The sequence below is a fragment of the Carassius auratus genome, chromosome 16 (genome assembly GCF_003368295.1).
Source record: "Carassius auratus strain Wakin chromosome 16, ASM336829v1, whole genome shotgun sequence".
NCBI lineage: Eukaryota > Metazoa > Chordata > Actinopteri > Cypriniformes > Cyprinidae > Carassius > Carassius auratus.
In genome coordinates this window covers 5551816-5567217 of record NC_039258.1, presented here as the reverse complement: position 1 = coordinate 5567217, position 15402 = coordinate 5551816, and the positions used below count along the sequence as shown (strand labels likewise).

Sequence of the window (15402 nt, the reverse complement as noted above, 5' to 3'; positions counted from 1 at the left end):
CACCTCTCTTCAACAAGTATTGACGATCAAAATCGCAGCGGTGTGAGCCAGACTGGAAGGGAAATCACTTAAAAAGTGCGAATTACGAAACCAATGAGGAACAATACATTTCAAGGTTGCTGGCAGGCGCAGCTTTCTTTGTCTTTGTTCGATGTTGTACCTTCTGTCGAATAACTTTCCAAGTGAGCTGTCAACAGACCCAGAGGTGAAAACAACAGAAGCGTGTCATTGCATACAATCATTTTCCAAGGTGAACTTGCCATTTATCAGATAATGGTTTCAGGGGGTGAACTTGTGTAATTTGAACATTAAATATTTCATTTAATTCTGTTTTATTAATCATAACTCCTGTTTAGCTGCAAGCATCTTTGCTGTAAACTGAACTGGCACTCCTGAATTGGAATTTACTGTCAGAATTTAACCACATTACACACATCAAACCAAACACATCTCATTTATTTATCATACTCAAAGAGCCATTGCTCTGAGACAATCACACAAAAACACATTATCATTTATTAAGAGGTTGTCAGAAAAAAAATATGTCATGGAATTATTGCCGAGTTACATATTACACAAAAAGTCACATTCACCATAAGCACCTAAGGCTGAAAACAGTGCAATCAGTCTCCATTGCATGTGGATCCATAATGTAACAATGCAAAATAAAATTGCATTCACTCATGTCTCACATTTACTGCATGTAAAAGGCAAAAAGGCATACTTGTGCATTTCTGTGATATAATATTATCACAAATCAAGGCGTTGTGACACATTAAGAGAAATGCAAAACAAATGGCTCTCAATCACCCATTAAAGGTCTGGTTCTCGGAGTAATAGTATACTTTGAATTTTTTTGCCCTTTGAAAATCAATGACAATGCAGATGGTCACAGCCATTTCCAATCTGCTGCTTGGCTCAAATGCAAAATATAAGTTGTAAATTTGCCATTGAAACCACTTCAGAGTAATGGTGTGAAATTTTCAGTACAAAATGTTTTATTATTTAGTGCAGCCTGATCTGATGGCACTTCATCTCAGCCTAGATTCCTTCTCAGGAATCACAAAATACATCTCACAAAGCCCTAAATCTTCAACAAAAGCAGACCAAATGAAGTTGTGTACGTCATGTTTTCCCAATGAGACCCTCAGCTGCAGCCCACCCACTAAATACAACATCTATGACAGCGACACCATCGTAGGAAGCTCCCGCCAGTGTGAGGGGCAGATTGTGGTTGCTGATGTGTTGCCTCATCTTCTCTGAAAATAAGAAAATGGCACACACAACTGTCTCTCATTTACATGACTCAGAGAAAGGATAGTGGAAAGAGTATGTGTGATTAATAACTCACCAAGTCGTTTCCAGTGTCCTAAATGATACTGCGGGATGCAGTTCTGAAAAGAGAATGGCAGAGATAAAATAATTTAATAACAGGAACGACAGAGCAGAGAAAAACACAGAAGAAATGACATTCATTAATCAAAAAAAAAAAAAAGAAACTCTTTCATATATGAGATTCCAGATAAAGTAGAAGCCTGAATATCTCTTCTCTTTGTGAGAGTATATAAGGGTAATTAAACTGTTCAAAAGACAATGAGACAATGTAGCATGAAAAAATGTAAGAGTATGTGTGTGTGGGCACAGTAAGGTGGAAATTTTCTTCTTGCTCTATGACCATATAATTAAGAAGAAGTCAGTCAGAAATGAAGTAGAGCAGCTAGTTGCTCCTCTCGCCCCCCCAGTGCCAGTCTGTCATCTCCGGCCTGAAATCAGTGACCCTCCCGGAGCCCCCACTGAACTCCCAGAACCACAGAGAGGGAGGGCAGGGGGACTGTTTAAAGAAATGGACTATCTGCCTTGATTTATGTCAGAACAGAACCCCAGAGAGACGACTGAGGGCATGTGATGGCTGTTAGCTCCATAAAGCTGATGCTATGCATGGCTGACTCAAGCCAGAGCTTGGAGAGTAAAGATTTTTTGGACGTTCTTCAGGTGAATGTGAACTAATGGGGCCATATTCTAGACTTTTGTAGCAATTTAATTTTTCTTCACAGATCCACCAAACGGTTTAATTTAGTTTTACACAAATGTTTTACACCCTTTCTCTGACCCGGAGAATTACACTGGATATTTTTGCTATTTTAGTATCTTTAGGAATTGCATGTATAAATGCTTTGTTATGATTGACTCAACACTTTTTAATGAACAGACTCTTACTTCAAAAGAGCAAGAAAAGTGTTCCATAATATGTGTTCCTTAAAAAAAATTGTTATATATATATATATATATATATATATATATATATATATATATATATATATATATATATATATAGTATTTAAAAAATATTATTGTTAGTATGTTAGTAGTAGTAGTAGTAACTGAACCTTGTCAACTTTATTTCACGTTTGCAATTTCATAACAGCTATAACCAACTGAAGGCCATGTTTACAGACATATTCACATATATACATAAAACAAACAAAAACACATATTATTGTTAGTATTATTATTATTATATTTTAGTATTATTTAGTTTTTTTAATTATCCTTAATGAAAATATAAATTGTCTTACAAATCTATAATTTTTAGTTTTATTAATATATAATTTCACTTATGTATCCATAAAAATAACAGTTTTTATGTTTGTTTGAATATTTACATATAACATTTATAGAAAAAATATAAATAAAAAATACACCTCCAATTCCAGAGAAGTTTGCAGTCAAAAATGTGTTCATATTTACAAAATACATTTATGTTGGTCGGTGAAAACTTTGGATTTCAACTGGAAACTGCAGCGATTCATCTGAATAAGAAGTTTTTTGAGTTTTGCTGAAATGTATAGAGGCATGTATTTCCAATGAGCATATGTTGTTTTATTTATATTTGCATATTTTATAATAGTAATAAGCTACTCACGGCCATGTTTACAGAGAATGTGGGGTTTAAGGCACACCGCTTTGCATGTTGTAAAATCGCTGTACTGCGCAGCCTCAATGGCTTTTTGCGTTATTTAAACACACAGTCTCACCTTGTGTAAAGCGGCGCAGCTCCATACAGGTTGAGAGTTTACGCCCAGGTGAGAGGTCACAGCCTGGGTGGCTCGATCCAACAGTGTCTGCTTCGTCACTGAATCAGGATGACCAAACATCTGCACAAACCACGCGCCCCCCATCATCACCTTCATTCAAACACACACACACACACACACACACACACACACACACACACACACACAAACTGCTAGTAATTACCCTAGAAAATAACACCATTCACAGAAATGGCTACTGTGATGATAACAGCTGGATCATCCTCATAACATCCACTCACAGGAGGACTGAATCCCCAGCTGGAGGGAGTAGCATTATGTTATTCAGGTTGCTAACACTGCTCAAAGCATATTTCAGCTCTTCTAATGGCACTCTGAATCTAGAAGTTTTTAGCCTGTCCACTATAGAGGTGTTTTCAAGCAGAGGAAAAACAACATGCTCTAAGCAAAGGACAACTAACTATTAAATTAATAATGATTTAAGTGAGGGAGAAATTAATAATGCATTGGCAATTTTTGTTGTTGTGAGCACCATAGGCGAGTACCGAAGGCTATTTTTATTACTGCATGTAATATGTTCCTGATAGGGGAAGGGAGAAGAATTCATGTAAGAGACTCACAAATCACTGATGGGGCTATTGGTTTAGAGACGCACTTCTCCAGAGACCTTCCAGAGCATCAGGTTCATTTTCTAAACCGGCAAATATTCAACAATGTTTTTTCAATTTAGTTTCTTTATGTTTTGCCAGATTTCCTATTTTTAGCCTTGTCCCCACCTAAATGCTCTACCTTTTTATTTTATAATAAAAATAATAAAATATTTTATAATACACATTTAACAATAATATCCTATGAAAATACATTTTATATTTGTAGATAATGTAAAATAAACTGTACACTACTGTTCAAAGGTCTCATGCTCACCAAGGTTGTATTCATTTGCTCAAAATTGCTAAATAAAAAAATGAATTAATAAAAATAAAAAGTGAAATAAGACTGCAATTTAAAATAGCGGTTTTCTATTTTAATGCATTTTAAAATGTGATGTGATGACAAGGCTGAAATTTCAGCATCATTACTCCAGTCTTCAGAAATCATTCAATATGCGGATTTGATGCTCAAAAAACATTTATTATTATCATTACTGTTGAAAACAGATGTGCTGCATTACTTTTAGCTTTTGACTGTTTTGTAACAATGTAAATGTATTTACGGTCACTTTTGGCAAATTTAAGGTGTCTGCAGAATAAAACTATTCTATTCTATATATATATATATATATATATATATATATATATATATATATATATATATATATATATATATATATATATATATAAAAATCTACTGAACGTAGAAGGTAGAAAAACCTTTCTGTATATGAGAGGTCAGTCTCACCGTCAGTCTAGTTGTCAATCCTCCACTCCGACTGTGCTGTGGAAAGGGAACAGAGTCGTACACCACTCCCAACACACCAGGATCTTCAGAGGAAGGCACCAAATGTCCAAAGCCCTGAAATAAATTACTCAATATTAAAAGTGAGTAAACATACATAAAGTACTGATGTATGTACAGTCAGGAAAGATCTTCCAGGCAATGAGAATATGAACTGAAAAAAAACAACAACAAGACTTGAGTGTTTAATGGTTAAGGGGTCTACATTATTTTTTTTCTCATGTATTTAAAATCACTGAGTGAAGTCTTACGGTAACAGGAAGGATGAAGCCTTCATATTCCAAATTCACCACAGCAACATTTACAGAAGTGATGGATCGCAGCTGTTCTGACAGGGGTTGAGCAGCAGGGGGCAGCACAGAGGCCAATTCTGGTTAAATAAATAAAAATACATAAATAAATGAAAGTAAAAATCTACTTTCTATTAATACACATGTTGTCTGGGTAGAGAGCAGTGTCTGAATCTACAGCGCCACAGCAGCAGTGATCGCATTTAACTTCAGTTGGGAAGACGCTATGTGAATTGAACGTGAGATTTCACACAGTAAATGTGAATGTTAACGCATTTCTATTGGACTTTTTTCAACTTGTATCATTCATTAAATAAACTCACTAAATTACAAGCAATTAAAATGAAGCAAAAAATGCTGTGTACCACAATAGGAAACATTGGAGTACACCACTGTAAAATGAGAGGATTTACCTGATGCAGGTAGTGTAGAAATCACATGATCAGCTTTCAGAGAGATGCCTTCATCTAGTTTGATCTATTTAAAATATATATTTAAAAACTAGTTTAACAACACTCAGTTTCTTCCGTGAACTGATGGACTAAAATATGTTCAGTCAGTCCATCTAGGTTGAATGTCAAAATATGTTATGTCTTCCTGCTGGGCCATCATCTCACCTCCCAGCATCCACCGATCACATTCAGACTCTTCACTTTGGCATGATGATGAAGCTCCACTCGTTCTCGTCTCTTCAGCATGTCCTCCAAGACCTCTGGGAATGCCTGCGTGCCTCTTTTAAGAGACCACTGAGTCCAGGACTCTTTAGATGCTCTCTTTGCCAGGTCAGAAGGGACTATTTTAGGACCACCTCCTTATATAATATGAATACAAACAAACATTAATCAGTAACACTTTCTATAAAATCTGATCAATAATGCATTGCAGAAGGTATATTAAAATCTTTATAATAAACAACAAATTCCAAAATCTTTTAAATAAATAATTATAAACATAAATTATCCATAAGTAATTGCAATCACGATTAAAATACATTATAAAAGCTTAATAAATAATTACCTATTAATGATAAACAAATATAAAATTTATTTAAAAAAGTAAATAAAAACTTTTATGTATTATGGTTTTTAAAGGTGTAACCATGAATATATAAATATCATAACGTAATGTCATCATTATATGCGAATTGCAAATACAATTGCTATAATGGATATATATTTCCATTAAATTGATAATACATTATATAGCGCTACATTCAATTACGACAACAACATTTTTAAACAATATTAAACTATTTAGAAACACGTTTTGTAAATTTTTTTTATTAAAATTATTTTGTTTGCTGCTATTATTATTAATTGTATTTTTATAACATTTTTCAGAATGATTGTTAATGATAATTATTATTGTTAATATACAGAATATAAAGGCCAAAAGGATACACATTTGTCTTAAACATTTAGCTGAAATGCTCTTTAAAATGCTCTTTAAAAGAAGCAAATATAAATCCAAAGTCATATTAATGCATTGCATGGTGGCAGATTAGGTGAACACTAGGTTTCTGCCTAAAAGCCCTTCTACGCCCTCACCTGAACCCATCAGCATGCCCAACACATAAAGAGGTGGAAAGCAGGACCGTACACTCAACCGTCTGCTGTCTCCAGCAAAAACTCCTCTACACAGACTGTCTATGGCTACATCAGCCAGCTGCATGGAGAGAGACAATCAGGTGGCCTCAGATTCTCTCCTGTCGCTACACACTTGAGACTGATTTGACATGGCAGCAAAGCATGTCACACAGGACAAGGACAGCATGGATCATTTAACAGGTCATTAATTCTTCATGCTAGTTCTCACCTCAGAACCCAGTCATCTGGACACAAACGCATGCACAGATTCATCTTCCTCTCTCCCTTTCCTGATCAGTATCTCCTTCAGAACGCTCTGAATTATGGGTCGGGAGAAAGGAGGGATGGTGCGGATAATCCCACTAGAGGAAAGGAGAACAAGATAAGAAATATTTCTGAATTCAAACAGGTAGCTGCACACAGAATGGAGTTTCTTCTCACCCAGGTCCCGATGGCATCTTTGTGCAGCTGTCCCGTCACATACAGGAAGCGGTTCTTAGACGCCACATGATCCTTTGCAACAGGCAGGATTTCAGACTCAAGACCCAACTCAGAGACCTGCACAAGAAAACAATAACTAGAAAAGTCTTCATAAATATGAGCATTTATCTTTAAAAGCCTGAGGAAAAGTAGATAAATACAGTTTTTTCTGTCTCCTGGAATGCAGTTTGCACATTTCCTTAAGGTACTTCAGGTAAATCAGAGTTAATAATGCATATGTAAGGAAATTTAAATAATATTAGGAATAAACAGAGATTGAATTATATATAGTATTGGTTTAGCACTGTCTTTAGGTACTGCAATCTACAGTACAAACGTTTGAGGTCAGTACTATTTTATCATATTTTAATTATTTTATTTCGCTAGGACCTATTAAATTGGTCAAATGTGACAGTAAAGACATGTATTATGTTACAAAGATTATTATTACAAATTACTATTGTTCTTTTTATCCTTTTATTCATTAATGGATTTTGATAAAAAAAAACGTATCATGGTTGATAATAATACAGAATATTTCCTGTGCAGGAAATCAACATATTACAATAATTTCATAAATAATGGCTGCTGAAAATTCAGCTTTGCCATCACAGGAATAAGTGATGTATTATTATAGAAGAATGTATTATTAAAGAAACAGTTTAAACTACAGTTTGTAACAATATTTCAGAATTTTGCTTTTTTACAGCACTTCCTATAATAGAAAAAAATAAATAGGGGGGGGGGGGGTATCTTTTTTTATTTTCTATATTATTGGCTTTTAATATCATTTGTGATATTCTTCATCTGTTAGGATAAAAGCATCTGATAAGGACTATAATTAATGTATGGTGGCCCTCTTGTGGCTATGCAAAGGAACAACATTAACAATGTCCAAAACTAACATGATCTTAAACTGGGTGAGACCAATTAAATTTTTGTATAACGTTGACTGAAAATTAATGTTAATATTCAATTAAATTTACCTTATGATTATGTTTATTATTATAAAACTTAACTATTTAATGAACATTCCTGTTGACTCCCCATTTTATACTAGCAAGTAGAGCTACAGTAATTTTTACAGTACAGGTACAACCCAATATTTTTGTTAAGTTGGTAGTAACTGATTTTCCAAACCAATTATAATATCAGATATTACCTGAATGTGATGAATTAAAATTCTAAAATTCACATAGATTTCTCCATGACCATGCACATTAATATATATTTGCATACCAAATTTAGAGTGTTCCGGCCGACAGCACCAGCAGGTCACATGCCTCGTGGTCCCTGTTCAAACACGGCCCCATCATCTCTCCGTATGGAGCTCAACCAACCCCCACATCTCCCAGATTTCTCCAGCAGTATGATCTACATCAGCAGAGGTGGAGTGTGGTGTACAGTGTTAGAGGACATTTGTTATTATTTTGACTTAAAATTTGTGCTGCTGATCTTCATGACCAAGTGCAAAATTTCAGATTAAAAACTGACGAAGTCATTGCTTCATCAATGATTGCAAGCTGTCTAGATCCTGAGGCTTCAAAGCAGCTCTGAACCATGAGAAATCCTGCAGGGAATGTTTATTTGCTTTTTAGGAAAGTTGTGCCTGTGGTGTTAAATTAACGGCTTTCAATTTTGACCCCAAAATTATTATTCTTGAGTTAAGTTAAGAAGTTAAGAATAAATGTTCCACATTAATTAATTAGGTGACAAGTGGCTCTTGGAATGAGAAGAACCCTGATCTAAATGATAAAAACACTAGACACAGTAAAAGGTGGATTACATTTTTCAACTGAAGAGCCTTTTATCTTAACATTAAACCTACCCTACTGTTAAAAAGTTTGGGGACTATACCTTTTTTATGCTTTTATTCTGCAAGAATCTGTGACAGTGAAAACATTAATAACATTACAAAATATTAGAATAATATTTGAATGATTTCAGACACTGAAGTTTGAACTAACAGCTGCTTATATTTCAGTTTTACCATCACAGTAATAAATTCTATTTTAAAACACATTAACATGGAAAAGACTTAATTTCAATAGTAATACAATTACTGTTTGCTGTATTTTAGATCAAATAAATGCAGCCTTATAATGAGCATAATATATCTTTCAAAAAACAATAATCTTACCAATATCATAATCATAAACTGTTCAATCTGCAAATAAATGCAGATTGACTAAAGATTTTATGGAAATTATAGGTGGATACTTTACCTTGGAGACATTAGGACTCTTGCTCAGATGATGACAGGCCGACAGACCCCCGATCCCCCCACCAAGCACTGCTACCACCTTCTGCATTCAGCTCCAAACACTACCAACCCTGCAACAAGACTGACCAGTGTCTAAAACGTCAACGATCTATCAGCAAGTCCATGAGTAAATAATATAAAAAGCATTATTACACTGAAGCTACTGATAAAGCATGTAACCTGTCCTTTCCTGATCCAAGAAAGAAAATAAACATTAAAGCTGAGCCAAATTCAGCCACTTGGTCATAATAGATATTTATTGCATCTCTGACAGTTAACTAGACTTGAAAGATAATAATTAGGAAGGAAGGGTGTTTAAGAATGCTGTTGGGATGGGAGTGACGGGGGGTGGCCCCAGATAAGGTGACTCTGCTGTCATTTATCATATCCAGACAAAAGAGCAAAGAAAAATATAGTCCCCCAATACCAACTGGCCATTATCTGTTAATTGGACAGTTAAACTTAAATCTTAAAATATAAACATATATGTCAAGTAACAAAAATATATTGAGGCAAGTCTCACAGCATATTTTATATCATTATATAACAGAAACACTACAAAACATCCATGAAAATAACAACATGTAAAGAAAGATTAATGACAATGTTTGCGGACTTTCTGATATATTTCACTTTTCTTTGCTGACAGGGTATTAACAGAAAGACAAAATAATGTTGAAAGGTTTGGCTAAAACCCAAAACAACTGCTAAATTAATATCATTACGGTTTTTATGACCTAGGTGTATATTTTACCATTTGTTACGTACAGTTTATACAAGCAGTATGGTCATCGACCAGTGGTTGATATCTCAAACATAATAATAGCGCGTTGAATAATACAACCGCATTATGATTCATTAAATAGAACCGAATGTCATTGCTTTACTGAGACATATGTAAACCTAGTATTTATATTTAAACCTGTAAATTCATCTGAAACTCGCGCACGTTTATTGTGTGTTAAATTTGTATCCCCGAACCCGATCGAGTCTGTCCCAAAAATACCTCTCAATACATCCTTGTGGACTCGCGCCAAGGGTCCTGCACTACATGACGTCACCAAATTGTGGACTCTGAGGAAGTCCACAAGTCCGGAGTGTGCCATTTGGGACAGGGCCCACAAAGAGAAAAGCGTTCGAGTGTATCAAAATAAAAGTCCCATCCCTTTCTGCACTTGTTTGTATATTAACTCAGTATATTGTAAAGGAATACTCCACCACTAGATGACAGAAAAGACCATGCCATGATAATAAGTAACCGTTTTCTTGCCTTTTACTAAATTGTTGTCTTTTTTTCAGATGACTGCCAGAGATGTGTTGCATTTTGTTATCTCTAAACACAGAGCGCAAATATATAATTAATTGCTAATATACATGTATGAAATACATTATGCATTTGTTTCACATATTTTGGAGCCTTGTATTAAAAATATACCTCGTTTTAATTATTGAACTTTTTAAATAATATTTGAATCGAGTTTGAACATATTTGCTTTTTACTTATTTATTGCTATTCTTATAGAATTTATTTCACTTGTAGACAATTAGTGCTACTGTTGTTGACAAATTACACTTTTGCATCATGGTGGACTTTGGGTGATTTTTAGTTTAATAATTAGGCCCCCACTAGTTACATTAATTGTAGAGAATATTAAAGTTTTTCTGTGATCTATGAAATACAAATATGTAATATATGTGAGAAACAAAACTTTGACACAGAGTGTGTGTGTGTATTAGGTTTCACTAGCAGACCACAGTAGCTTTGTGTCACTGAGAAGCTAATGGACTGTGCTAATTTAATCCCATGTGACACAAAGAGGCCCTGGAGCTCCCTTTGGTTCAAGAGACGGTCCTGTTGCTTCTGGTATTGCGGAGGCCCCTCTGACCACACGTCGTTGTTCACACTCATACATACCTCGGCTCTGGGGTTTTAGGGGTACTTACCATAACAAAGAAGTTGCCTTGAGCTGTGTAAGAACCTCATACTTCGATGCTGTTACACAAAACACATCACTTCATAAACGGAGATCAGGTTCGGCAGATTGTCCGTATTTGGTAAGCATGAGGAAAGTAGCTTGGTAAATTAAGTCCTCATGCAATGGACCTGCTTTGAATTTAAATTCAGTCACGTAAAGCTCTTTAAAATTTCATAAATACATTTGTCATAGATTGTCTTCTGTGTTTTCTTGCAGGCTTTTAGTGTGTCACATACTTCGCAGTGGATCGTGTGGTAGCTTTCATTCGTTTTCTAAACCTGTTTACCATGCTATAAATTACAAAAAGTGCATGTGTGCAAAAACAAGAGGCGATCTGTTTAAAAGTCTGATTTATTGTTTGCAGAAAAAGTTTTTTTTAAACAATCTGCCGATGATAAATTCTTAGCTCAGGGACCATCTTATTTGGAGAAACATTCGCTGTGCATTTCATGCATTATGGTACAGTGCTTTTAATTAGTATTAAGAGAATGGCTTCTCCTGATCTTATTACATTCAGCTGATACTACATATTTACTATCTGAGCACCATTTTATTAAGATAGTATAGTGTTGATCCAGCACCATAAGGACAACTTTATGTTGATCATAGTCTCTGCTCAGAGTGCATGGCATGTCCTTGCGAGGTCCTCTTGTGGATGATTGCAGGCAGTGAGCGTGTGCTGATGGGCCTGTAGAAGGGAGACTCGTACACACAGTATTTACAGTCCTCCCATCTCACCCTGTGCTTTACCTTCCCGTGCGCTGGCGATTTGGGCACTTTATAAAGGAACACGTCATAGTGGACTAATGGGTTGGACTTGGGTAGGATTTTGGCATTTTTGGGAAGGTGAAGCTCCATGTCAATTGTCATTCGTCCCTGGAAAGAGAAGACATGCAAAGACAGGTGCACAAAGCACATTTCCATCTCAAGAACGCTGTTAAAAACATCACATTTCATGCCAAAAACAACAACAAAATCATAGAAATGTTAAAATTGTTGTTGCATTTTGCTTTAGGATATTCTATTTTATTATCATCAAGATTTTTTTTTAGACATTTGTTTGACCATATTTCAATATGTGTAAAATCTTATGTCAATGTATATATATATATATATATATATATATATATATATATATATATATATATATATATATATATATATATATTCATTTATCTAATTAAAATTGATTCACAATGTATACATAAATTATTTTCTTATTTTACAGTTCTCATTATATTTGGTCTAATTTAACCAATAAATAAGTAAAGTACATTATAGCACAACAAAAATGTTTAAATGACTAATAAAATAAAATAATTGTCTGGAAGCATTATAATAATGAGAACTGCCATAAAAAAATAAGGTATTAATTTTATATATTTAGATTTTAGGGCAAAATGTGGCCTAGACATGTTTCTGTGAGATTTACTCTCCTGCAACTGCACCTGCTACTTTAGACCTCACGTGCTGTTCAACATCAAAAGGACGTGCCAAACTCAGCAGGACAAATAGCACTTGGGGAAAAGGGGGGTCTGGGAGTATTTTTAGCTTTTGGGCCATAATCTATCAGGCCCATTTCCATTATAAAGGCTTCTCAGCCCACATTCCAAAGGCCTCATTAATAATCTTAAGCATTTCTTATTAGTTCAGCGTGTTCTGATGAACCCACACAATCTCCTAAACCAATGCGCTGAGTGTGTGTGTGTATGTGTGTGCATACGTGTCCTTGTATTTCTAATGGCCAATGGCTGAACTCTGTCTGAGATCTGTATGTCATCGTTCCACCTTTTCTGTAGCCAATGGGGAAGCAGGGATGATGCATCCATGTACCCATGTTGGTGGAGGCGGATGTTGCCACACCTCAGTATGCAATGTTCTCTCTCATACAGCACTTGACGCAGAGGATAAAATTGGTTTATCTATATTATACATACGGAGTTAAATATGTGCCAGCTGTAAAACTGTTTTCTGTCACATTTAGATCAAGCATTCTGGGTATGAAGAAGCAAGGAGAATTGAAAGGACATTTTGTAACAGCATATTATGTAGTGCATTTCTGATTCTACAGTAAAGACTAAAGCTTGTTTAGTGGTCCCAAAAGCATTTTGACACTTAGGCCTTATTTTAATGTATAAATGCCATTGCATTAGAAATAACAAACCAAATGTAATTGGAAAACCCATGATTTCTGACCTTTTGTCAGATCTAACTTAACTATTTGTGCAATTTTTCATAAACAGCTGGTCCTTATTATTTTATTTTTACGTGTGAAGTTGTTTACCCTCAGGTTCAAACAAACATTGCATTAATAATTTGCATGATAAAACTAATGTATGACAACCCAAAATAAAATGAAATATATAAATACATATATAATATAATATAATGTGCTGTGTGTTTATATTTAATTCAATGTAATATAAATAATATGAAAATATGCATAAATATGTATATGTATAATAATAAGGCTATATGATTGCTTAGACAACTTTTGCCCCCTTTCATCCAGACCAGCAATCACCACATCCTCTTCCCCCTGGCTGTCTGATGTTCTTTGGAAACATTGTTCTAGACTCAAAAAACTCTATTGACCTTAGTGTATATCAGTCACTCCTCTCCTCCTTCTCTGCAAGATGGTGTTGTTACTACTAATTTACTACTAAAACAACATACTACCACAACAAAATTAACCACTGTTCTGACTATCACACTTTTCAAAATCTTTTCTTTTCTTCTTTGTCTTCCTCCACCCCCTCCATCAACTCATACTGTTGATGACTTTCCAATATTCTTCATGAATAAAACAAGTACCATCAGCGGCCAATTCGCCACACCACAAACTGACAAAAACATCATAACCACAAATACTCATTCTCTCTCCTCCTCCTCTCCACATCTTCTTCAGTTATACTCGCACTCACTCACATTATCAACACCTCTTTTCACTTTGGTACATTTACCAGAGCATTCAAGCAGGCTTGGGTAACACCACTGCTTAAGAAACCCTCTCTTCCCTTCTTCCATTCATTGTGTTTAACCAACTCTCTATGTTTCTTGCACAGAACAACCTAATGGACAGCAACCGATCTGGCTTCAAAGGAGCCACTCAACTGAGACTGCACTGCTCTCGGTACTGAAGCCCTGAGACTAGCAAGAGCAGCTTCCAAATCCTCAGAACTCATCTTGCTGGATCTGTCTGCTGCTTTTGAGACAGTTAACAACCAGATCCCCCTGTCCACCATCATGAAGGTGGACATCTCAGTAACCACACTCCAGTGGTTCAAGTCTTACCTCTCTGGTAGGTCTTTCAGGGTGTCTTGGAGGGGTGAGGTTTCTAAGTCACAACTTCTTGCTACTGGGGTTCCTCAAGGCTCAGTGCTTGGACCACCTCTCTTCTCCATCTTTATGTCTTCTTTTATAATCTGTCATTTAGAAGCATGGCTTTTCTTATCATTGCTATGCTGATGACAGTCAACTCTACTTCTCATTCCAACCAGATGATTCGACAATAGCTATTTGCCATAGACTGTAAAAAAACATGGACATAGTGTCCGTGACATCTCCCATAGGTTTCCGAGGAGAGTTTTTGAAACCAAAAGTTGGCTGAGTGAGCTGTCGCCACCTTGGCAGCGCATTACCGTGCATCACTCTGGGTTAGTCAAAAATAGGCAAAAAGGCGTGAGCTTGTTGCTGAAACCATGCTCAACTAGCATGACAGCAGTGGCAATCCACCTGTCACTCACAGTGGCCACGCCCTTAATTATGTAGACCTTTAAAGCTTAATATAGTTTAAATGGATGAGTTATAAAAAAGATTCACACCCCTCACAGTTGTCATGAAGGGTAAAATTAGCTATATAGACCAAAATCATTTTTTGCACCAGGCTGTTAACGTTTTTTTTTTCTGCTGTAAAGTTGGACATTTTAACATGGGGAGTCTATGGGACTGTCTTTCTTTTGCAGCCAGCCTCAATCGGCCAGTCGATGAATTACACTTTTGGTCACTTCATTATTGGCTTCACAAGAGAGAGTGGGAGGTTGCTGCTCGCTGTTTGCATTGCAGCCTGTCTGACAGACATTTCTGGCTGGATGAAGGCCCATCACCTTCAACTCAACCTTGCTATGACAGAACTGCTCGTGGTCTCAGCCAACCCAGCACTTCATCACAACCTCTACATACAGCTAGGTTCGTCAACCATAACTCCTTCCAGGACAGCAAGGAACTTTGGAGTTGTGATGGATGATCAGTTAAACACACAAATCCTTGTCCAAACTCTTGTTCTCTCCAGACTATGCT

General features: G+C 35.7%; 1 pseudogene; it reads right to left on the bottom strand.

The window, feature by feature from the left end:
- Positions 1 to 437: 437 nt before the first annotated feature.
- On the bottom strand, positions 438 to 10267 carry LOC113115886 (protoporphyrinogen oxidase-like; annotated as a pseudogene).
- Positions 10268 to 15402: the final 5135 nt, after the last annotated feature.